The 24,386-nt window shown below is 36.7% G+C and overlaps 1 long non-coding RNA gene across 1 annotated transcript in view; it reads left to right on the top strand.

The window, feature by feature from the left end:
- The first annotated feature begins 367 nt into the window (after positions 1-367).
- The window catches only part of LOC127016036 (uncharacterized), an 80,907-nt gene continuing 56,888 nt past the window's right edge, over positions 368-24,386 (top strand). Inside the window, exons 1-2 of the long non-coding RNA XR_007766423.1 lie at positions 368-502; positions 1,436-1,526. This is a non-coding gene — a long non-coding RNA (uncharacterized LOC127016036). The remainder of the gene's footprint in view (positions 503-1,435; positions 1,527-24,386) is intronic.

Genomic DNA, 24,386 nt, shown 5'->3' with positions numbered 1-24,386 from the left:
CTTAGGACATCATTCAGACAGTTTTCTTCAGAGAGTACATCTTTCAGTCTGAATTTATCAAATTTGAAGATTTGTTGCACTTCTACCTTAACTAAATTTATACAAGGGACTCGTAATAGACCAACCTAAAGGATTCTTATTTCAGAGACAAGCCAAATACTGAAACATGTTATAGAGACATCTGAGCAAGAAACCCCAGTTAAGTTTATCAACAGAAAAGAGCACCATTTGTTTTCAATACTGATGTCTTGATGAGGCATAGCTGTACCACGTTAATACCTCAGCTAGCTTAATGAGCAGGCAGAGTTCAGTACTCAAATGCATTCCTGGGCTAACAGGGCTGGATGTTATTCAAGATCTCAGTTAGCAGATGTTTAGCCAGCTCGATGGACTCTGTAGTGTGCTCTGTTGCACTCTGGTTCTGGGAAATACATGTGGAATCAGCTTTGGTATATCTGTGTTGGATATGTCTATGATCCTGCAAGGAGGAGAGACAAAAAAGGTAGAGAAATATGTACTGGTTGAGTGTTAGTGAGCCTCTCTGCATTGAGTTATCTGAGACTAATCATTTCACTGTGACTGTATACCTGACTGATTCCAAATTTAATTTAGTGTCTTAAGGTATCGAGGTTTTAAGCTGTGTTTGCCAGCTTAAGTTATGACTGTTCTAGTTCTTCCATTTCAAAATAGCTTCACTTTACACTTCTGTAATTGAGAGATCTAGCTCATGTTTTTCTTGGGTGTAGTATCTGGGGTAACAGATACTAAATAACTGGAAGGAGTGAAAGGAAACTGTAAGTCACTATCTCCCTTTCATGCAACTTCCTTGTAACTGCTCCCAGTAGCATATGTTTTCGGTAGCTGTTTTTTTATGGTAGGTACTCAACACTGTAATAATTTTGCCATTGAAATGTTGATGGGCTTTCGTAGTTCCTTTTGTTCTCTGTGTTTTATTTCTTAAGTAATATATTCTTAGCCCAAAGTGTATCTCTCCTCTGTGCTGTAGGTTCAGCCTTTGAGGTAAGGGGCACCTCCCTCTGCTCCTTGCAATCGCTTCTCTGGGTTGAGTGTTCCAGCTATGCCTGGATGTGGGGGGGAGAGGTACAGTATTTAGCATACTTGTGCTTTGGGCTATAAAAGAGGGCCTTTGCCTTAATTTACCCAGGATTTCTCTAACGGGAGACCTGGATGAGTGAGGGTGAGGCATGCAGCATGGCCACCTTTTCTTGTGAAGGGAGGGCAGAGACAGGGTGCAGGCTGGAGCCAAGGCTGTGAAGTGCACTGGAGAATGGGTGTCTGCCCCATACCAAAGTTTCAGCTTATGACATCAAATCAAAAAAGCACATGGTTATGTGGTAAACACTGTCCCTAATCACAACAATAATTACATAAACTCTTAAGCTGCGTATCTTCTCAAATACTATCTTGACTCCAGAGTACTTCCACCTGAGAGAGGCAGATGGAACTCAACCTTAGGGAAGTAATCGGAAGATGGGAGGAAGGAAGTCTAAAATGTGAAAACCCAGGTACCTGCGGAGTTCTATAACTATTTTCAATTTCACTTAGAACTTTAAGCCATCTGATTTCCTGTGTGTCTACATGCATTTCTATCACTCCAAATAGTCAGAAGTTCATATGGCACATGCTTTCAGAACAAATACTTAGCAAAACTGTAGCACATGTTGATTTACCGTCTGTCTCGCCTTCAAAAGGTAGTGCAGATAGAATTTTTTTCTACTTATAGATAACAGTAAATTCATATGCCACCTGTATTTGTGCTGTACGAGTGTGATCTAATGATTAGGCCCTGTAGATCCTTAGGAAACTTATGTATCTCAAATACGCAGTGTCAAGCAGGAGTGCACAAGATACGGTGAGCTAGAGTTTGGCTATGTCAGTGTGCTGCATTGTAGTGGCTGGCCTGCAGACCCTTTTGATTTCCAGTGTTCGAGCTTATTCTCTGTGCTGTGCAGCCCTAGCCTTGCTGTGCTCGCAATGCATTACGCTGCCTGAATGCAAAAGGTTATCTCCAAAGCAGGCGGGATGATGCAGCACAGCAAACCTTTAAATGAAGCATCTATATTGGTAGACAAGAAGATAGAGTTCCTTGAAATCCAACTTGCTAAAGTGACATAGCTGTCTGGCAAGACAGAGGAGATTTGCAAATACATATATATATCTCTATAATTTCTACATTCTATATATATAATCTATAGACTAGAATATATAATTTCTATATTCTGTTAAGAGTAGTTGTATTGTAATTTCAGTACACTGCTGTATTGCTCTGCCAAATCAAAATCCCGTGTAACATCAAGTGTCTATAAATGAGTAAATTTGGTATTAAGCATTAAACTGTCTTCATGTGGAATATCTTAAAGGACCTGGTCAGAGAGTATTGAACTCTGACAGGGAATACATCCACACCATGTCTATTCAGGGAAGCCAAGTGGATGTGTATTGATGTCTGTCTTTTCTTTTAAGTTAATTTCATGAGTTCTCTGGACTTTCTGACAAAAGAAATTAAACTTTATTCTGAAGAGGCCGTGTCATATCTGTATGTGCTGTTACTGTCAACATGCTCCCTGTGGGAGCTTGCTGTTAACCTAATTTGGTTGCTACCAGAAGTTGTACGCCCAATAGGCCATCAGGAAGTAGTCAGTCAATTATATAATTGCTTTCCACATAGTGTTGAATATCTTCTGGTGTTCATAGCAAGCATTCATATATGTTTTAGGAGGGAGCATATGTTAGATACATGAACCTTAATTTCAACATATGTTTCACTGGTCTTCTCATTCTTTTCTGTGCAAAGGCAGCATTAAAACTATACTATTCTGCTGTCATAGTGCAGAAGAGAGAGATAAGGTCCTGTTGATGCCCAGTAAAAATGTGTTCTATTCCAAGGTCTGGCTACTGAAGATGTCTTCAGACTTTAATGAGCTTCTGGAAAGTTTTGTTCCAAGAGAGATAAGAAAATGGCAGAAACTTTGTAAGGTTTTGATTAATGAAAGGAATATAATGTTGGTCTGTTGTTGTGTTTTGGGTTTTTTAATTGAAAAGAAAAAAGTGGAAAATAAACATGTCAAAACATCAGTCAGATTGAATTGGCATAGTGTTTCTTTTTTATTGGTAACCTATAACTCTGTCCTGTTGATTGATTTGTATTTTCATCAATTCATTAATTGATCTCCTTCAATTTGATCTTTTTAGCCTTTATTAGGATAACAATAAGATGATACAGGTATTGTAAAATTGAATTTTATCACAAAGAGAAACCAATACATTGACCTGTCAATTAACAAGGTATGTGTTAGACAGAAGCAGGTAGCAGTGCATCCGCTAGGTATATATTATATTTTGAGTCACTTACTGAATACGATCCAGCCATACCTGAAAGCTTTGGGCTCAGCATCAAAATAGCAGAATTGGCGTAGAAAGGTTTATTAGCCTGGGTACATGTTTCTGTTCTAACATTAAGCAATAAGGATTGGAGTTTTTATTTTCAGAGTCAAGATATAACAGTTTCGTGTCTCATTAGTGTTAAAAATATCTCGCTTGTTGCCTGATGACCTGAGATGACTCCTTCAGTAACAGATTCTTTTATCAATAAACCAAAATCAGTGGCTATGTTGTTATGGCTTTTCCCCCCCTGCCCCTTTCCTTTATTTGACCTTTTCACTTCTCAGTGTGACTCCCAGTGACTGTTTCAATATAGCAAAGCATGCGTGCAAGTCGGTAACTGCTCTTGGTTAGGAAGTTGGTAACTGCTGTTGGTTATATTCTTTTGTTAGTATCACACATTTCAGAGAAAAAGCCTCCAACCTAGCAGCCTAAAAAAGAGGAGGTTATTGTGCTATCTGATGGGTTTGTTATGGCATCCTGTATTCCCTCTTTAGGAAGTATATGTGTATCTCAAGCTATGTACCTGATGGGAAGACATGCTTCTGAAAATAAATTCATTAGTGAAAGTACCACTCTGAACACTTGTATTTTACCATCATCAGGACAGTTAATCATAATCTTGATAGTATGGTGGAAGACCTGCTTTTCCATAAGCAAATGCTCTTCTGAATGACAGAATTGTAAAAATACGGAGATGTAATAATTAATTTTAAAGGTGAAATTCAGCTAGATATTAAGAATCTCTGCAAAAATCTCAAGTTTCCAAACCATGCAGTAGTGAGGTCTGATGGGAGTCTCCCTGCAGAAACTTCTTACCTCTTCACAGAAGAGTTCCTCATGTTATCTGTTGAGGAAAGCAGACTGTGGAAAATTACCTTGAGTTCAGGGATATGAAATGTAAAATAAAATACTTGTTATTTTACAAATCAAATTGTCTCCAGCAGAGAGGGCAGAACTCATTATCATCAGTTAGATTGCTACCATGCCCGCTTTCAACAGTAAGTTCATGCAGTCCTAGAACTTGGGAAAACAAATAAAAAAATATATAAATAAACAAAAATCTGTCTGCAGTTAGAGCAACAATACTGTAACAGGGAAAAGCAATTTGGATTTAACATAATTTAGCCGCTGGAATTGAACTTGCAAGCCTTTAAAGGAATTTCTAATGTGATACTGGAAAGGGGAAGAATTTTATGTAGTTTGTTTTTACTTTAAGTTTACCAGATCAGATATATTGTTCAGAGTGGGAAGAACCTTGGTTGGGCTTAAGAAGGTATTTTGATGCTATCCATTATATCGTTTGAGCAATACACTCTGTAGCAGGTCTATTGATATGAGTGGATCTTACAAGAACAGTAAGGTACTAGTGAGGTACTTCTGGTACTGTATTTTCTAATCTTCCTTTACAGAGAATTTATTCATGCTGATTAGCATTTTGTCTCTCTTACTAACAATTCATATCTCAGTCTCATATACTGATGTCATATACATGATGTGACATGGTAACCTGAATCTTGAGCTTGTAACATATCAGATCTTTATAAGTCAAGGTATTGTCACAAAAAAGTTTCAGGAAGACAAAAATGAAAGCTGTTTAAAAAAAAAAAAAAATTAAATTGGTGTGCTCTTAAAAAAACCAACCACAAACAGACAAAAAAAACCCCTCCAAATCATATAGGCTTCTTAAACTTAGGGTCTTTGGAAGAGATCTGAGAGTATTGATCACAGTAGTAAATTCATTATTTCTCTTCATGTTTTTTCTAATTTTATTCTAATACCTCTAGTTATTGTGAAAAGCAGTGTATTAGAAATCAAATGGGTATGAAGACCAGTATCCTGCCTAGCAGTAGATTCAGAAGGAAGCCCACAGGGTAAGAACAGAGCAAGCACACAGATTTTATCGGTGTACGTTATCAGTGCTAAGAACATGCAGCTCCAATGCTTCCTGAGCCCAAGATAGTTTCTTGTGTTTAAGATGGATTATACTTCCATGCATTTATCAAATCTCTCATTAACTTATCTAAATGAATGTTCCATGAATGTTCATCCTATGGACAGGCAGAGGACGTGATACTGATTTTTTTAAGCACTATTATTTGTACTCCAGGTTCTTGGAAATACTCATTTATTCTATACACTATATATATACCTGACAAAATCCAGTCTTCACCCATCCCTATATTCTGTATCCCTCTTTTAAGCCTTCCCCCATCCTTCTATCTCTGAGATCTGTACCTAGAGGCATTCTGGCCCTTAATTAACTAAACAGTTAAAATCTATTAAAAAAATACTAACGAGCTGCATTAATTGTGTTTTGCCTCCCTTTTTCCTATTGTGGCAGTTGGTAATGAACAGCAGTCTTCAGGTGTAAGCCTTGAATGTCTGACTGAGACATTTCATCCCTAAATTAATATTTGCAGGGGCAGATACTCAATCCAGTATCATAATTCATCAAAGCCACTGAGGATCACCTTCCAGCTTCTGTAACTGCAATATGATGCTGCACTTGCCTTGATGATTTCATGCCTTGTTAGCTTATAATTTAATGGAAATGGAATAATAAACTGGAATACAATTTGATCTTCAGAATTAAGTTTCTTTTCACCTTTCCCTTAAATTCTCTAGTGGCATATAGTTCCTATATCTATTCCCTGAAACAATATTTTTGGTAACATCAAAAAGCTTGAAGTGATTGGAAGGGTTTGCCTGCAATTCAGGACACTCTGGTAAAATGCTGTATTGTGGCACTGACTTTTTGGGGTAAACCAGAGCAAACTACATAATCCTTCTGTTTCTCACCTGTCTAAATTAGAGATAATAATATTTTACTGAGATACCAATCTGCTGAGACATGTTAGTAAGTTGGATCAGGTAGGTATGAAAGAATAGATATTAGAAAAACAAACGAAAGTATAAACCCTTGTTTCAACTGTGAAAAAAATGTGGAAAACAGCCTGTTAGAAGTTGTGTCAAATTTCCTGTAGTGCAGAATCTTGTTCTTCAGGAGCTGCTGGAACTAATTCTTCCCTCATACCAATTCTACATTGTCCAGTGGTGTGGCAGCCTGTGATAAGAGACTGTTCCACATTTAGAAAATAAGAATAGCAGCTGAGCTAAGGATGTTGCTGGAGACTTAACTTATATATTTTGACTTTTAGGGGCTTAAGTCAGACCCCCAACTTTATTTAAATGTATTTTATATTGAATTATAATCATCATCCTACTTACCTCCCATCTGCTAAGCTGCTTAGAAAATAAACAGTATGTACTGCCTAAGCATATGCACTGAAAATAAACTGTCAAAGAGCCATTACAGGATTATTCTTTTGTTGTAGCTGTCATTGGGTGAGCTGTTCCTCATATACTTGCTAAATTATATGACTTTTTTTTATGTACTCCTTGCTTTATATGCCAAGGTGTCCCTGCTCACTTGTTTTATATAACATGTTACTGAAATGAAACAGAGAAGCTTTATTCTGCAGCATTCATTCCTGCTTGCCAGATGGCTAAGTGACTTCTGCTTCAGAAGTCTCAACATTTTCATGCCCTGACAACTGGATTTACAAATTGTGTGATTTGGGTCTCTTGAAATGAGAGGCAAGCAGCTATTAAAAAAAGAACCTGCTACCTGCCTGTTCTCATTTAGTTTTAAGTCTCTGATGTGATCCTTAGATACTTCACTCCATGCCAATCTGATCAGAACCTCCTACATGTTATCCCAACCCTACAGAGATCTCTCCTGGTTTTACTTACTGATTGAGATCTCTGGGTAAGAGTAGATGTTTCTTTTTATTTTATATTACCTTATCCTTCACAGCTTCTTTTCAAAAGTCAAGTTTTATTTCCCTTCACCATCCCTTTGAGGGTGTTTCACAAGAAATTATCCACAGAACTTATATAAATAAATAATGTTGGACTATTTTCCTTAAAAAGAGGGATGTTTTGTAATGACTAAATTAATGCTGTATAATGTTCCACGGAAGAGAGCTATATGAACTGTCTGAAATCAATGGAGAAGGGGAAAACACTATAGAAAGAGCTATTTAAGCCCATTAGCCAAAATGTTCTATTTGGCCTATGTAAAGGCATGGATTTGGGAGCATGAGAATTACAAACAAATACAGGTCAAATGTGACACGTATCAGCCAATGAAAAAGAAGAAGGTTATAGGTAGCAAGAATTCTGAAATACGATGTTTTTTTATTTTCCTTCTTAAATAGTAAGGGGAGTTGTGGGGTTTTTTGTGGTTGTGTGTTTTTTTTTTTTTTACAGTTTCAATAATAGAAAATAAAGTGGCATTATTTCACTTCAGGTCAAGCTCTGTGGCTTGAGTCTTGTGAAATAGAATATGGGGGTTTGGTTTGTTTTCTTTTGTTCATGTTTTTCTTTACATTTGATTGACCTGAAAGGATGTTGTATTGTTTGGGTTAGAGCACTGTGCAGAAAAATATGTTCTCATCAAACTCAGTCCTAGCAATCCCTTAGGACCTCCTATCCATTGGAGTTTACTGAATATTCTGTAGTAGGCACTGTGCTGCTAGGTCATTGTATTGGAGAGCCCTGAGTCAGTCTTAACAATGTTATTAAAGCATAATGTTGCTGTAAAAAACCCAAGTGAACACATCACTGTCTTCAAACCAATAATATTGGAATGTTGTTCCAAGAATATTTCCATCCTTGTCATGTAATGATACTGTTGCAGGAATGGATGTTTTCACATAACGTGAACTATTACTGGACATAATAAATTTGCAGGGGTTGATACCATCTGCTGTGTCAATGCCTCTCTTTCTTCCTGCACGCCTGGAACTGGAGAGCTCTTTGGTAGTATCGGATATCGGTGGCTGGATAGCTTGTCTTTAAATAGGTGTAGGAAAGCAGCTAGAATTAACCTCCAAGTTTATTTTACTGGGTTTGTTTGTCTGGTTATTTTATGATCAGCTATCATAATGATTTAGATTCCTATTACAATGACATGTTCCTATATGTCAGCTTTCAAAAAGAAGTTAAGCAATGACATGGGAATAGGAGGCAGCTGCTTTCTAGGTTTTCTAACTGTTGCTCGGATAGTCCTTTAGGATATGTTCAAATATTCCTTAACAGTTGCAGAAGATTCAGGCAAAACACTTCAACCAGAACAGTGCAGCTCCTTCTAAAAATGAGACTATGGAGAAAATGTATTATTTAGTCTTTCTAATTTAAATGTGGGTGAGTTATTGTTTGCAAAGCTGTGCAATATTCCTGCTTTGAGGGAGGGCCTGAAATCCTTAAAGGGAACAATCTTCGTCAGGGCTGTAGTTTTCCAGATCTGGTCGAACTCTCAGTTTATATGTGTTGCTTAGAGGGTTTATTGGACTGCAGAACTCGGGTAGCATTGCACATTTGCTACTGCAGGAATGAATCCTGGTGGCAAGGCAGGAACAACTTACCCTCCAACTTCAACCCTTGTGTGATACAGGCCAGACTTAAGTCATGTAAGAAACCTTGTGTCTTCTATGATCTCTGTGCTGGTACCTATATACTGTGATGGTTAGAAAGCTCCAGTTGAGATTTTAGAAGAAGTAAGAACTGGAGGGTAGCTAAAGAGGTAACTTGAAGGAACAGTGTGTGAGGATGGAGACCAGAAGAGCAAGTCTTTGAGACAGGGAGGCTGGAAGTTGTGTGTGAAAGAGACAAAGACAAGTTAGGGAAGAGGACTGAGAACTGCCATGGAGGTGGGGAGGAGAGGAAAGCTGACTGGGAGAGGTCAGGAAGGTTACTTCAGGCAGGTAGTATGGACTAGGAGAGAGAATGAGAGAGATGGACAAGGTGAAAACCACGTGAGAGAGATCACACAGGTAAGGCAGGACCTGGGAACAGATGGTAACGATCTGGGAATTACAAAGAAGAATCAGGAGGAGTGGACAATAGGACCAGAGTAAGAAGTCTGCCAAAATAAATAGCATTGGGAAAATAATATTGGGCATGGAAATGTGTCTCTAATAGCTGAAGAGAATAAGCGCGTGTATTTAGTATCTTTTTGAAATAGATAATATTTGCAAACTACAAAGAAATTGGTCTTGGGTTGTTTGGGTTCTATTTTTTTAAAGGAATCGCAAGGTCTAAATTCTCTTCAGGGCAACAGAAGATGTGCTGCACACAATTCATAGGGAAGCACATTTTGAGCTCGCATAGAATGACATAATGTTAGGACTCAATTTTCCCATTTTGCTGTATAACTCTCAAGGATGCTAATGGGCAATATATATGTATCACTTGTGGAAATTAAACCTTTATATACAACAAAGCTTTTTTCTTTTTTTTCCTGTTGACCCCATCTTTTTTTTTTTCCTGATTTATTTTTTTCAAGATGAATTTTACTGGAGCATGCATTTATTTGTCTAATTCTGGGGTAATTTTAGTCACAGCTTAGCAGAAAATTACCTATGGATGCACCCAATCTGTATAGTTGATCAGACAACTTTAAAATAACAGAAATATAAAACTACAAATAATAAATAAAGGAAACTGTCAAAATTTAACAATATTAATCATGGAAGCTAATTTACACTTGGTTTTTAGAATTCAAAGCAATGGAAAGAATTCTAAGTAATTACCCTTTAAAAAGCTAGTAAAACTATTATTATCAGATAATTACTATTATCTTTGACTTTCAAATTAGTAAATATTTGAACTTTCTTGAGTATGACTATTATTTTGAGTGGAATAGCTCTGATCCTGCTAATGCTAGCATATGTGCTTGGCTTCACATACTGTCAGCTTCCTGCAAAGTTTTGTGTATTCCTCTTCATAAAAGTTCCATTTGTAATAACAAAATATTTTATAGTTTCAGTAAAAAGAATTGAGTAAAAGAATCCAAAGATTTAAAGATCAGTGTGTTCATTCAGGTTTAAGGAATTAAAAAGTATAGAAATCATTGTCTTATGTCAATAGCTATATTATTATAGTTAAGTGTTCTATGGGCAGGTTATCCATAATTTGGTCAGGATTTTATTTATTTATTAATATGTATTTGTTAATGCGACATCCTCTAAAACAGTTGCTACTGATCACTGTTAGTATCAATTGCTATACGTAAACCCATGCTAATGTGTTTATCAATTACAGGTACAGACATTTCTATAACAAACTTCGGGCTTTTTTTTTTTTGTCATTTAAATTCTCTTTCTTTCTCTGTCTCGAGGATGGATGATAAATGAGTACCTTGTTCATCCTTTAAGCGTTAACTTGTTGGGATAGGTTTAGGAGGTCTGGAATAGCTGTTTGACTGGGGTTAAGTATTTGTTTCTCTAAGCAGTTTGGAGCAGGTTTTTTGGGCATTGAAGAGTGGCAACAGATATGTTGCAAACAAAAATATGTTGTGTAACTAATCGTAATTATTCTAATCTTAACTAAACTGTTAATGTTGCATTTGTTAGCAATTATTTATAACTCAAACAGCTGTCTATGGTTTGTCTGTTATGGCAGACAGTTACCCTCCTGGCCTACACTGAGTCAGGCTACTTCTGCCTTGTGGTATAATTTTAGCTTGTGATACTAATAGGAAGTTTTGGAAATCAAATGTGTTGTTTCTAGTCTGAATCTAATCCTTTTCTTACTTCTTATCCCCTACTTGTCTCATTCTCTTAAAATCTTGTTTCCTCCTCTATCCTTTAGAGGATGCTTTCCTTATAATTGCTGTGTTACAGTTTGCCTAGAGGTATGTAACTGCTCCCAACCTCCTGCGGCTGAAATTCTTGCTGTAAAGATGTTTTATTTTCCCCCTGAAAAGTGTCTATTTCATGACTTTTGCAACCTTGCTTAAAAGTAAAATTGGACAGTAATCCTTCAGAGTGCTTAGATAAGCCCCTAAGGGAATGACAATGATATTGGCCATTTTCTAATTTTCTAAATAGCTGAAACAGAGCTTCTGTTTGAAGGAACCATGAAAGAGATGAGTAATCGCTGGTGACAGATCTTCACAATGGTATTTCAACAACTAATTAGGATTGTTGTCACAGTTAGTGGCATTTCTTCTTGGTAAAGCAGCATGCAAAGTAGCCCTTATATTACAAAGTACTGTAGCTGACAGCCCAGAAGCAGGTGATGGCTATGAGGTCAGTGTGCAGCTGCCCAGAATAGTGAAGAAATGATTAAATGTCTGCAACCTCTGAGACAGAGATGTTCTCCGACTAATTCTTGTGAGACTCTGACATGTCATTTGTGTGATATGAAGAATCTTTCTAGATGTAATTCCTTATCTAGGAAAAGGAAACGGTCACTAACGAAAAAAGTTATTAAAGCAAAACCTTCACGTTGTCCAGAATCTATGCAGTAAATATGTAATCTTGGGTGGTGAAATGAATTATCATATTTTCCAGACTAGTAGTCCGTTTGGAAATGACAGAATGAAAACAGTACAGAGAGCAGGAACTGGAAAAATCAAGATTTCACCTGACTCCAAATATCTTCCCTTTTTTGGTGGCAGCCAAAAGTTTTGCCTTCATTAATTCAGCAGCTGATTAAGAGAACAGCCTTTTGACATTCCTGCTTTCTTTAGTGATTATAATGTGCTATAGTTAGAAAAGAGTAGAACAGTAAAGCAATAACAAAAACTATATTAGTTGTATTAATCATGGTGTTTGGAGAGAACCCACTTTTTCTGAACATGTTTTCACTTTTTTCAGACATAAAAAAGAAAAACGTGTTAATATAATTCCTTGAGATGGTAAAATAGGATACTTCTACTATCAGCTTGATTCATTTCAGTACCTGATTACCTTGAATAAGCCAGGCCAAAGCCAGCTTTTTTTTCTGTGACGAAAGCTTTTCATTAACATTTGCTTTACACTACTGTGGGGATGAAACAAAGCATTTTACTAGTTTTGAAATGGGAGAAACTAAAGAGGCTTATAGGTGTTCCCACTAGTTTTGGATGATCAAGGCCCCATGCATATCTGTATTGCCCTGCAAATTTCTTGGAATTAATTTAAAACAGTGGGAATTTGCACTTACTCAGTTGTCTATAAGGAATAGTTTCTGAGTACTAATTAAAAAGAATATCTTAGAATAACTGATAAAAAGAAGAAAAAATACAATCCTGTCAAAAGGAGTGTTTCCTTCAGAATTAAGTTTGGTCAAAGCAGACATTTCTGTTTCCAGAAAAATTGAAATGTCATGATTTTTTTTAAAACTCTAAAAGGGACACAAAGCCAAAACATACTTTATTTACATATTTTGAAGGAAATTTAAAGAAGACTTTGAGCTTTTTCTTTTAGCTTCAATCTTAAGTTTAACTTCAAATACATTTCAAAATTGTTTCTTTTTTATTTGCGAATGTTTTAGGTTTGGGGTGTGTTTTTCATGAGAAGAAATTAGTCAAAGCTGGTGGTTTCACAAAATCAGAATATTTTAATTGAACAAAAGCTTCTAATCAGCTGATCTCCAAAACTACACAAATTATGAAGTTCAGTATCTCATCCTTTTAAAGGCAATGACAAAAAATACCACACGTAGCTGGAATGGTAAAATATCCAGAAAATTTCCTTGGAAGTTCTTGCACTTCTCTCCTGTAGTATGTATTTTTGTTTTATACCATACTTTGTGAAGTCATAAATAATCCTAAAGTAAGCATTTGATTCTTAGTGGTATTGCTTCTTTTAAGGAAAGTATTTCTGGCACTCTGATTCCCTGTTCCTTTCCCATAATTGCATAACAGTTTTCTCCCAAGTCATCTAAAGTATGTTGAAGAATAACATTACACATTTTTTTCGACAGACAGCTCAAAATATTTCAGATCCTATCCTGCCTCTGAATTGCATTTTGTCTTTCCTCCCATACAGTTGTACAGTGACAACTGTTTGTGAAACAGTGTAATAACCCCAATTACTGGAGTGACTGAAAAGTAGAAATTGATCTAAAGCAATTTATCCTTATTTTTTTCTACATAAATCACTTCAGTGACCTAGTTCACGTAATCAACCATACACACAAATGTGTTGGCACAACTGGTAAACTGTGTGTGAAACTAATACATGCAGAAAAAGTACAAATTTCTTCAGCCAGTTTTGCCACTGTGAAAGATGTATCATGTAGATGCATCCAAAATTAAATGCTCCAAGTTGATAACATGGATATCACTCAGTGTATTAACAGTCCTCTGAAAGATTAGATAATCTCAGTTTCTTTACCGATGAACTGCCAGGTCTAACCCTGCCTTGCTCTATTATGAATTTCCAGAGCAACAAGGAGGACATTAGAACCACTTGTTCATTCCCCTACAGCATAAGGAAGTGTGAAACTTCATGTTAAAATTAATATTTGTTTTATAGTAGGTGGTGTTTTTTTAGAGCAAAGATATAACTGAATCGTGATGGAAAGTAATATTAAACAAAGCCCATTTTCTGCCACTCCAAAGTTACTGCAAATCATCTGAGGAAATCAATAAAGTTGGCCATAAATGTGTAAGGTTAGGCACATTGTATGTACCTTAGACTTTGCAGAAGGTAATAGATTAATTATAGACACTTAATAGACGAACTTCACTTTCTTGTCTGTGCTTATTAATTTGGTGAAACTCTATTAAGCTGAATGGAATTACTACTGATTTTTACTTTATATTGCTGATTTTATTTTGAAGGAAACAGTAAAGGAAGAAATGTTGTTATTAAAACTGTTTGAATTTGTGATGAAGCAATGTTTAATTGAAAATGCCAGGTATTCAAGTAAAAATAGTTTCATGGATTCGTGGAGAGAGATTGCTTGTTTAAATTTCTGACCTAAGAAAGCGATTGCTAGATTTTTATTTTATTTCCTTCCTGTGCACTTGGTTACTGGAGCTCCCAGAGATTCCAGAGCTTTGAGGTTTCTTGGGTTTGAGGTAATTGATAATCACGTCCCCGTCTCTGAAGAAAGAAGCCTGGGAAAACTACTAACTCCAACCTTAGTCAGAAAATTTAGACCTCACCTTGACTGGGAGTTGGGTGTCTGGAAGACTGTGGTAGGTTCTGAGGTGTGGCCTCCTCCAGTCATGCTGCAGAAGTCCTTCTATTTTTGCATGGGGAGATCACCACCTCAATAATGAAACTAAAGTGCATTCTCTCTCTGTTTCTCCTTACATTTTTCCAGCCTTGCAGTGGCATCCTACGCAATTGCTGCAACTGACTGTTTATAGGCATATCTATATATTTTTTGAGGAATTAGAGGTGGCCATGATGGGAGTGTTTAGAAAACTGATAAATCATGCCAGTTTTAGAGTTTAAGATGAAACTTTGCTGGACTGACATTCATTGACAGCACACTTCATAATAAATGGTTAGTTCTTAATCTTCATTCATTATCTCTACGTAATCTAAGCAGCTAGTCCCAACAATCACATTCTAAAGTAACTGTGAGTAAACAACACCACTGAGGTGATGCCTTATTGCCCTACATATTGCCATATGTGGAAAAAGTCCTTCATAGCGGAGGTGTAGAAGCAGCCAGGCTCAGAGCTCTTCCACCAGGCAAGCCAGAGTCTGTGTAGTATACAATGCTATAAAACAAGGAGGAGGAGGGTATGTGGGAGTAGGGATGAATAATTGACTTAATAGGACTTGAGACACAGAAGTTGAAGCACAGAAAACAACAATAGTGAGTTTCAGGAAAAAAAATCATCAGTATATTTAGATACTGAAAGATGCAGGTTAAACACATGATGTGCGGCATAAGTTTGGAAAACATGCCATGAACATTAAAACTATCACCTTTTCTAAGGCAATATAAAAGTTTGCCTCTACTCCTTATTTGTATGCTGTGGATTGAGGCTGCAATCGATAGTGAAACTACCATTCATTTCGCAATGATGTTAACTTTGGAAAAAATCATTTAATTTCTTCCTTCAAATATAGAAGGATTCATCTCTTTGATATCTTTATATAGTCAGACATCTGAGAGTGAAATACTTTTTGTATAAACTAAGACTTCAAATTAGGCTTCAATGGCTAAAAATGTCTGTTTTTTGGAACAGAAATCTAGATGCTCCTGGAGAATGAGTATGTTTAGAAACATCAACTACAACATGGCCCTTCAAAGAACAAATCTTAGTAGGATTCCTAATTAAAGTACAAACCCGAATTTAAACAGAAGCCTATACATCATTTCAAACTTTTCTTTTATCACTACATTTTTCACCTAGTTCCAGCAGTGAGCCGAATGGCAAGCTGTCAGAATAAAATTAACACCAAGTCCTAAGGACAAATTGATATAAAGATTGATTTAGTAACTCAATACTCCTCTGTAATTTGCCAGAGTTTTAGGGAATATTTTATATGTGTATATAGTTTTATCTATATTTTAACAATTAACTTCAGTTAAAACAAAATTAACTTCCTGTGCCTTTTGTTTTCCTCTCAACTGTATTCAACTGTATTTTCCACTATATCAGTATCTTGTGGTATTAATGCTGTCTCTCTCCTTGCTAATTCAGTCTCTTCAGTTAATCCATATGATTAATTCATTTTGTATGATTGCAGAATGTCCACGTTTTAGAAATATGGGTACTTTAAATAAAATTCACATTTCTGAGTTCCCTTTATAACTATTGCACTTACCATATTGTATGTATGTTACCTCCTTTAGAAATTCTATCACTATGTACCTGGAACATATAATGTACAGAACATAGAACATATAACTTTTCCTGGATGACATTGAGTATGTTGAGATTAATGAAAGCAAGTAATTCCACACATGGTTTCTCGTATTCTTTGATAATTAACATTCCTTTCCAGATTTCAGCAGCAAGATATAACCTATTGAAAAGCTTCTTATAACCTGAAAGAAATCCTTTTAGAAAGCAAGCTTGCTGCATGCTCTGCAGATGTGATTTCGTGGGAGGTAATGTCTTAAGAAGGATATCCTGTTTCACTCAGTGTGGAATTTTGATTTTGAAACATGATTGTCTCTAGTTACATACAGTTAAGTTTTTAGTGTTTAGAAATTTAAGGCTACGTGTAGTAGAAGTTAGACACCTACATGAGAATCAAAGTGCTCTTTACACACAGAAATAAATAAAACTTTTTTTATTCATCTGCCATTTTAGACTTGGAAGCATCTAGGCTTCAGAATCTGCTGAGATAGCTGGGAAGAGAAACCAGAGCTGAAAAATAACAAGAAATAGGGAGAAGAAGAGTTATTTTTCAGAAAGATAATGACTGTAAACCAAGGGGGGGGGAACGTTGGAACTGGTTGAACTGGGGACCTGGGAGACTAACTGAAAAGGTTAGGAGGAGGGTTCAGAAGGGTCTCGTTAGGAAAGAGGATGTGACCTGGAAGCTGGGTAGGAAAGGGAAAATTAGACAGGCTATTTTGCATATGCAAACTAAAAGGAAATTGGTTTCTTTCAACTGGAAGGGAATCACCCCAATTAGATCAACAGCTAGAAGGTGGTAAATAGTAGATTGTTCTTCTTACCTCAATTTCTGAACAGAAGAGAATAGGGCAGAACAGGAATATACATTAAATAATACAGCTGTACATTAAATTATGAAAGTCATTCTGATCATAAAAAAAGCTTCTGCAAAATCTGCAAGTGTAAGACTATTTTCTTTCAAGATGAATCTGTGCTTTTTAATGTATTAACGGGTGTTTTAAGAAGCCTATATAAACCATTATGCATGGAAAACCCTTTTTATGATTGTTTGGAGAGCTCTAGTCTGATCTAATGAAATAACCTTAATTACGTATCCATATGCTTGATCTCATTTATAAACAGTGGAGAGGAAAAAAAAAGCATTTTTTGCTGCTGATACTGCTATTGTTGTTATAGCCTGCTGCTGTGGGTATCACTGAAGCAGTTAGTTCCCTTCTTTCCTTCTGTACTACAGTATGTTAATTCCTGGAATGTGTTCTCTGTTCTGATGTGCACTTGGTAAACCCATTAGCCTTCTTGCAACACTTGCTTATGAAAACATGTTTCTAAAGATCTATGACTGCAATAAAAGCACGTCTGGCTTCTAACACTTGCACACACTTGCGCACCCACATTTTTCTTGAAAATAGTCCCTTAAAAAAAAGCAAGCCAGAAGTATGCAAATAAACACAAACCATAGGTGGCTATATGGAAATGGATTGTATTTTTATGGAAGAATAGGTGGGTTAATTTAGCAACATCCCTCCAAAAAAAAAAAAAAACCCAACCAACAAAAAACTTAAGCTTTTACCTGATTATTCAGTGGGATTTGGAATTTGAAAGTTTAATAGGAATGCAGTCATGTATTTGGTTTGGTTGGAAAATTCCTCACCCTTTTTTAGACTTTGATCTTAAACCTAGGCTTTCTTTGAACCAAAAGTGCTGGAACATGAAAATAATGCTTCTACAGTTTTGTTTTGGTTTTTTCATTTCTAAGTGGTGTGGCCAGGGAAACACTACAAGTCTGTTCTTGCGTGCTTTTCTTTTCCATTCTGCAGGTTTCATCTATACTGAGCTGTTTCCTGATGGGAATAGACAAACCAAATACGGTATCATAGAATAATTTAGTTTGGAAGGGATGTTTGGAGGTCATCTAGTCCAATCTCCTACTCAAAGCAAGTTTAAGCAGATCAGGTTACTCAGTGCCATGCTTGATCAAGTCCTGAACACCTCCAAAGATGGAGATTCCACAGCCTCTCTGGGCAACCTCTTAGACTATTTGAACACACTTGTGCTACAAGAAAGGTCCTTTCCCTGTGCCAAACTGTGTTCCTTGCTTCTTGGCCTGTTGCTGTGCACCTCTGGGAAGAGTCTGACTCAGTCTTCACTATATTCTCTGGTCAAGTATTTGTAGGCAGCAATAAAGTCTACCCTGAGCCTTCTATTCTCCAGGCTGAACTGATCCAGTTCCCTCAGTGTCTTCCCATACATAAAGTGCTACAGTCCTTGACCATCTTGGTGGCCATCCTTTTGACTCTTTCCTGTATATTAATATCCTTCTCTTACTGGAGAGCCCAAAATTGGACACAGCACTACAGATAGGCTCTCACAAGTGATGAATAGAGGGGAAGGATCACTTCCCTGGGCTTGCTGGCTACACTCTTCCTAATACAGCCCAGGATGCGGTTGGCCTTCTCTGCTGCAAGGACACACTGCTGACTCATGTTTGACTTGTCAAGCAAGATCCCAGGTCCTTTTCTGCAGAGCTGCTTCCCGTACAGTCAGTCCCCAGCTTGTACTGTTGCATGGGGTTATTTCATCTTAGATGCAGGACTTTGCATTTCCTTTTATTGAACTTCACGAGGTGTCTGTCACTCTGTTTCTCCACCCTGTCCAAGTTCCTCTGAAGAGCAGCCCTGAGGTACAGCATATTGACTGTTCCCCTCAGTTTGGTGTTGTCTGCAAACTTCAACCAATTTGGTGGTACGCTGCAAGAGAGGGTGTCAAAGGCCTTGCTGAAGTCAAGGTATACCATATCCATTGCCCTCCCCTTGTCCGCAGTATCAGTCACTCAGCATAGATATCAATAGAGTTGGTCAGAATGGAGTGGTCCTTGGTAAACCCGTACTGGCTGCCTTCAATCACCATCTTGTTCTTCATTAATTTAGAAAGGGCTTCTAAGACTGTTTGCCTGTCCTTGGTCACTAACAGGGTCAACATATGGAAAAGGAATACAAGAAATAATGAGAAGGAGCAGTTCACCGTTGGTTGTATGTATTGATGAGAAAGGAAGCAATATGGAAAGAGAAATCCTCACTGCTTCACAGTGGAAGAATGGGAGGAGAAGGAAAGAAGGAAATTCTCTGCAAAATGTCTGTGGGTCTCCTTTCTCAGGAGGAGCCATTAGGGTGTATCAAACCCCTGCTTTGCCCTAAACTGTTGAAGGAGAGTTTGATGCCCCATCTTGATGAAGAGCATGGAAATTATCTACTAGGAAAGAGTGAAGACAATGGATCTTGAGTCCTTTTTCTTTTCTTAACTTGGATTTCTAAACAATGAACCTTTTTTAAAAAAAAAAAATCAGTATTTCATATTTATATAGTGCCTTTACAAACATATGAATGGGCATTTTGTTTCAAACTGAGGAAAGCACACATGCATTCTCTTATCACAAGATTGCATGAAGAAGTGTATAAATGTCACTGTCGGAGAACACAGTTGTTTTTAAGATGAGGAAAGCAGTGTCATTTTCCTCCAGCTTTGCAGGCTGACAAGGCATAAGAGCACAATAAAAATGGAGATTATCTATTAAAAGTGGTCTAAAAACATCTTAGAATGTTTAGTTAGCTTAAAAAATATTAAGGCAGAGCGGGAGAGAAACAAATACTATTTACATTAATTGCTGTCTCACTTATACCCACAGAAGAAATAGCATCCCATTCTAAAGAAATCAAACAAGCAAAGAGGATAACGTTAGGAACTCTGATCTTTGTAAAGAAAGTTTTCTTTTGTTACATCCTTCAGTTGCAGAGGACTAAAGAGAAACTTTCTATATATTCAGTAAGAATGAATTGTATCTCATGGGACAGGGACAGAAATCTTAGTCGAAGACTGAAGTAGAACTTAGGCAGTTCACAAGGCTTGTGTGGAGCCCCATTGCAGGTCGATATATTACCTGTTGAAAAGTCAAGCCATTCTGTTGCTTCAGTACAAACTACTAAATAGGACTGTGTCATTCAGTGGTGTGCCAGAAGTGTAACAGGCTTAATCTAATCATGATTTGAAATTCCTAGCCATGGTTAACCTTTAAATATTTGAGCCAGTAACAGATTTCAGTTTCTAATGCCAAAATATGGTACCTGCAACAAAGTTTTAGCCTTGGAAATGTAGTTTGAACTTCTTGTAATTATAAATTTACAAGAGTGGAAAAATAAGACAGAAATGTCCCAACTGCCTGAGGACATTAACACATTAAGCACTCACTTCCCACTAGGTCTTTGAAAAATTCTGCATTGAAAGTGTGTTATGTATTTCAGTGGTCTAAAGTCCTTAATATACAATCTCAATCTTATCCAAAGTTAAATGCCTAAATTCGTCTGAACAAGTATACAAAGGAAAGAAGAAATGTGAATTGAAGCTAAACAAAATAAATCCTGTCCCTTCCCCACCCTCAAACAACACTCAATACCTCTATAAATAAAAAAAAAAAATCCAAACCAACCAAACAACAAACCCACAAATAGTTCCTCTGAATTTGTAATTAATCTTTGCTCAAAACTCTGAGCAGTGAGCTAGGATTCTTTTGGGTCAACGAGCTTCAAATGAAGTCAGTGCATAGAAAGATTAGGAAGGTGTGTAAACAAGGACAAGTTCTTCCAGTTCCCTTTTTCCTCAATGGAAATAATAATTTTAAAGACAAATTATTCTGAAACACACAAAATATCTTATTCACAATCAAGGATGGGTGAATTGTGAATGTAAGGCTTTTTACTTCTATATTTATCTCCATTAACTTTGGGCAAAAAAGTCTTCCTATTAACATTGCTATTTTATTGATATTCTTTGTACTGATCTGGTAAAAATAGAGCATAGGGAAATGCGTATCTTCATAAATTAGTATTTTCCATTAATTTTTTTCCCTCAGCTAAAAATCAGCAGGTTTACTTACCAATGTAAATAAACACAGACACACTTTGGCATTCTTTGAAGCTGTATTCTTTCGCATCTTCTGATTACACTTTTTCCAGACATCTTACACTAGTGCAATCCTAAGACACCTTCTTTGGATGATGGGATGTTGGCTGACTGGTGGGTTAAATGAGTAATTTGCAGAAGCAGAGCCCTCACTGTGAAGTTGCTCCCTGTGTACGCACCTTCAAAGGGAGCAGTGACCTAGCTGTACATTGGTGCTGTGGCTTTTCTCCCAGTTTGGGAACTTGTGGGCTAGGTGCAGCTGATCAAGAAACTGCCTCCCTGTAGTAAAAAGGCAGTGGTGGTCAGCTGCACAGGTGTGAAATTCAAATGTTACACTGGGAGAAGGAAAGAAGGATTAGGACAGAGAAGCTCATTCTTAGCACAAGACGTACATCTTCGTTATTTTTTATTTTCATTGAGTTTTATCTATTCAACTCTCAAAGGATTAATCTTGCACAATAGACTATCAAAACTGGCATGTGTGCTCCTAAATCAAGTGAATTCGGCTTTGTATGTTTTTAATTGCTGCTTTTGTGAGCATTCCGTGTTGCTGCTGTTTCTACACGCTTGTTTTCAACCTTCAAATCAGGTGAGAACAGAAGAGATGCCTAACACAAGTATTCAACCTTACTGTGTCGGTAGCACTATGCTGTAATGAAGCATAGTATTTGTTGGTCCAGTAAGACCAACAAAACTTATCCTAGTAAGTATTTGCAATTTCTGAGGAACTCAAACTCTTTGCTAACAGGGTCAGATTTTTGAAGGATAGTTGTGACAGTCATTTAAAACAAACAAATAAACAAAACCTTTTAGAAAATTGATTGATCTGATGATTTAATAGTTGTACAGTAACTATTCTCTTTCAGGAATAGGTGAATTGCATGCGCTAAATGCTGTAGAGATCCAGGGGGATAAAAGCTTAGGCCACAGGTTTTGCTACGGAACAGATAGGAAAGGCTGTATTGTAGGGATATCATGAAAATGGTATAGCTTGACGATAGCCCGATTACGGATCTGAGAGATTACTGCTTTACACAATAATCAGAGCAGGAGGGAGCAGAGAGGGGTTGGGAGGTGAAAACATTAAGAGATTCTTTTTTTTTACGCATTAAACTTGAATTCATAGCTAGTTATCCATGAAATCAAAAAGTCAGAAAGATAAGCCAACATAGTCCTGAAGGCCTTGAAAGAGCAAAGGTAATTTAGTAAGACTGTAAAAAAATATTCATTTCTTGAGGGGGAGTCAGGAAGAACTTAGAACTCCTCCATATACACATTTTTACATAATAGTATGCTGCTAAAAGTATTCAGGTAAGTATTATATGAATACAAGTTCCACATTTTACAAGTTTGTCCCCCCCACAGTGATTATATAGTAGTGAGTGGGAATAAAAAGAAGAAATGTTTTAGTAGTGTGCAAATTCTTTCATTCATTCTTTCACATATTAAAGTGTTTTTCCCTTCCTGAGAACATCATTATAGTAATTATTATAGCAACTAATGAATTTTTTCTTTGTGTTATAGGAGTGTCTCAAGGCGCATACTTATTTTTATTCCTTCGTATCAATATTTGTACATACCTCAGTCAATAATCAAAGACCTTGTGGTGCTAAGCACAATGCTGAAAAAGAGTGCTTTCCCTCTGAGAACTGAAGTCAGCAGTGTGCCGCACGATAGCATTCAAATAATGAATGAATGTGAACAAAATCTTGTAAGCGTCCTCTGTTGTCACTAAAACTTTGTCCTTTCCCTTACTGCCTATTGAAATCCAACATGCGTTCCATAAGACATGGTATTGTGAGAAAGCCAGAAGCCTCCATAGCAACTTGTAAGAACACTAACTGTAGCAACTAATGACAATTTCCATGTCTCTTGGTAATTTCCAGACTCACATAATGCGTCAGGGAACTACTGAAAAGGTGAATAAAACAAACAAAGGTTGAAAAAATAAACAAACAAAAAACCCAAATAAAACAACAGCAAAAAAACCCCCCAGAACTAAACATGAGAACTTTGTTTACAATATCTTTTTCTCTTGGAAAATTAAAACCAAATGCTTTCAGGTTCTTCTGGAAGATGAAAAACACATTAAAAGCTTGATTTTGATCATGTACAAGGCCACTCAAGAATGTCTTAAACTGACATGACAAAGAAATGTTTCTGTTTTCTTTCTTGTTTTTCTACCAGATGAAAAGAATGTTGTATTGTACTGGATGTTAGTCTTGGTGAAGAACAGAGGTCTAACTATAATAGATGAACAAGCAACAGCTGATGTGCAGTTTCAATCCTGCATTTTAATTCTATTTTTCCATTTGACTTGAAAACCTACATAACATTTTAGTGTCCAGATTTTTAAAAATACCAAAGCCTTTTCAGATTCATCAATTTTTAGATACCCAACATTGATAAGTAAATTTAATGTAAACATGTTTCCAAAAGGCTGTGATGAAGTTTCGTGCTGAGTAAGTGATCTGAATGCATATCTTGGTATAGATCACAGGCATGAACAGGGAGAAGACGTTTGGAAGGAAAATTAGATCCTCAGTTCTACAGCAAATAAAATCCCTCATACATCTTTATCTCTATAGCAAAAGAATGGTATCTGCTTGAACACTTCTCATTTCCTACTATGGCTTTAAATGAAAGCAGCATCCTTTGTAGTTTCTTATTTGAGAGTCAGTCAGTATTGTTTGCTGCTGGGGAATATCTATGAGAAAGCACAGCTGAGACACCTAGAAAAACATTTGCTTTTTCATTCTACAGGTGTTACTGTCTTGGTTTTCATGCACTTGGGAGAACATTAAATACTTTGCCAATGACTGAGTGCTTTATGAGATACTTTTTGTGCTAGAAACATTTCAGATGCAGGTGTTGGTTTCATGCACGTGTTTTTTTAGGTCTGTTCTTACAATTAAGTTAGATAATATTACAGAAACAAGGTAAATTAATTTTCAGTTGACTAAACAGAATAATTTTAATCTTTTTTAGAGTGTGTGTTCACCCATCACTAGAAGTTTGTAGATACTGTATCTGTCCCCTCAAGCACCCATGTAACTGTCCTGGGAGTACACCCCTATAACAAAAACCTGGGATATTTTTGTTTAGATATCTTTTGCCATGCACAAAGAGACTTGTGCAAGGATATACATTGTTTATGAATTCAGATCAGTTATTTACTGGTTGATAAACTCAATAAGTAGCTAGCACTAACAAGCTACTGGGATATGCATCAGTGTGCTCACCATACCCAGTGAGGCACTGGATGAGTTTTTCAGTCAGCTGCAGAAAGGTTAGGCTGGAGCATTGCTTGGCCTCCATTGCTTTGAATGCTCTGTACATGTGTAGCATATTCCTTTTTTTTTTTTTAATGTATTTTCTTGTGAGCGTTTCCCTCCCCCCTGCACTACTGTTATTCTTT

This window comes from Gymnogyps californianus, chromosome 4 (genome assembly GCF_018139145.2).
Source record: "Gymnogyps californianus isolate 813 chromosome 4, ASM1813914v2, whole genome shotgun sequence".
Taxonomy (NCBI): domain Eukaryota; kingdom Metazoa; phylum Chordata; class Aves; order Accipitriformes; family Cathartidae; genus Gymnogyps; species Gymnogyps californianus.
This window is presented reverse-complemented; position numbering and strand designations above follow the sequence as displayed.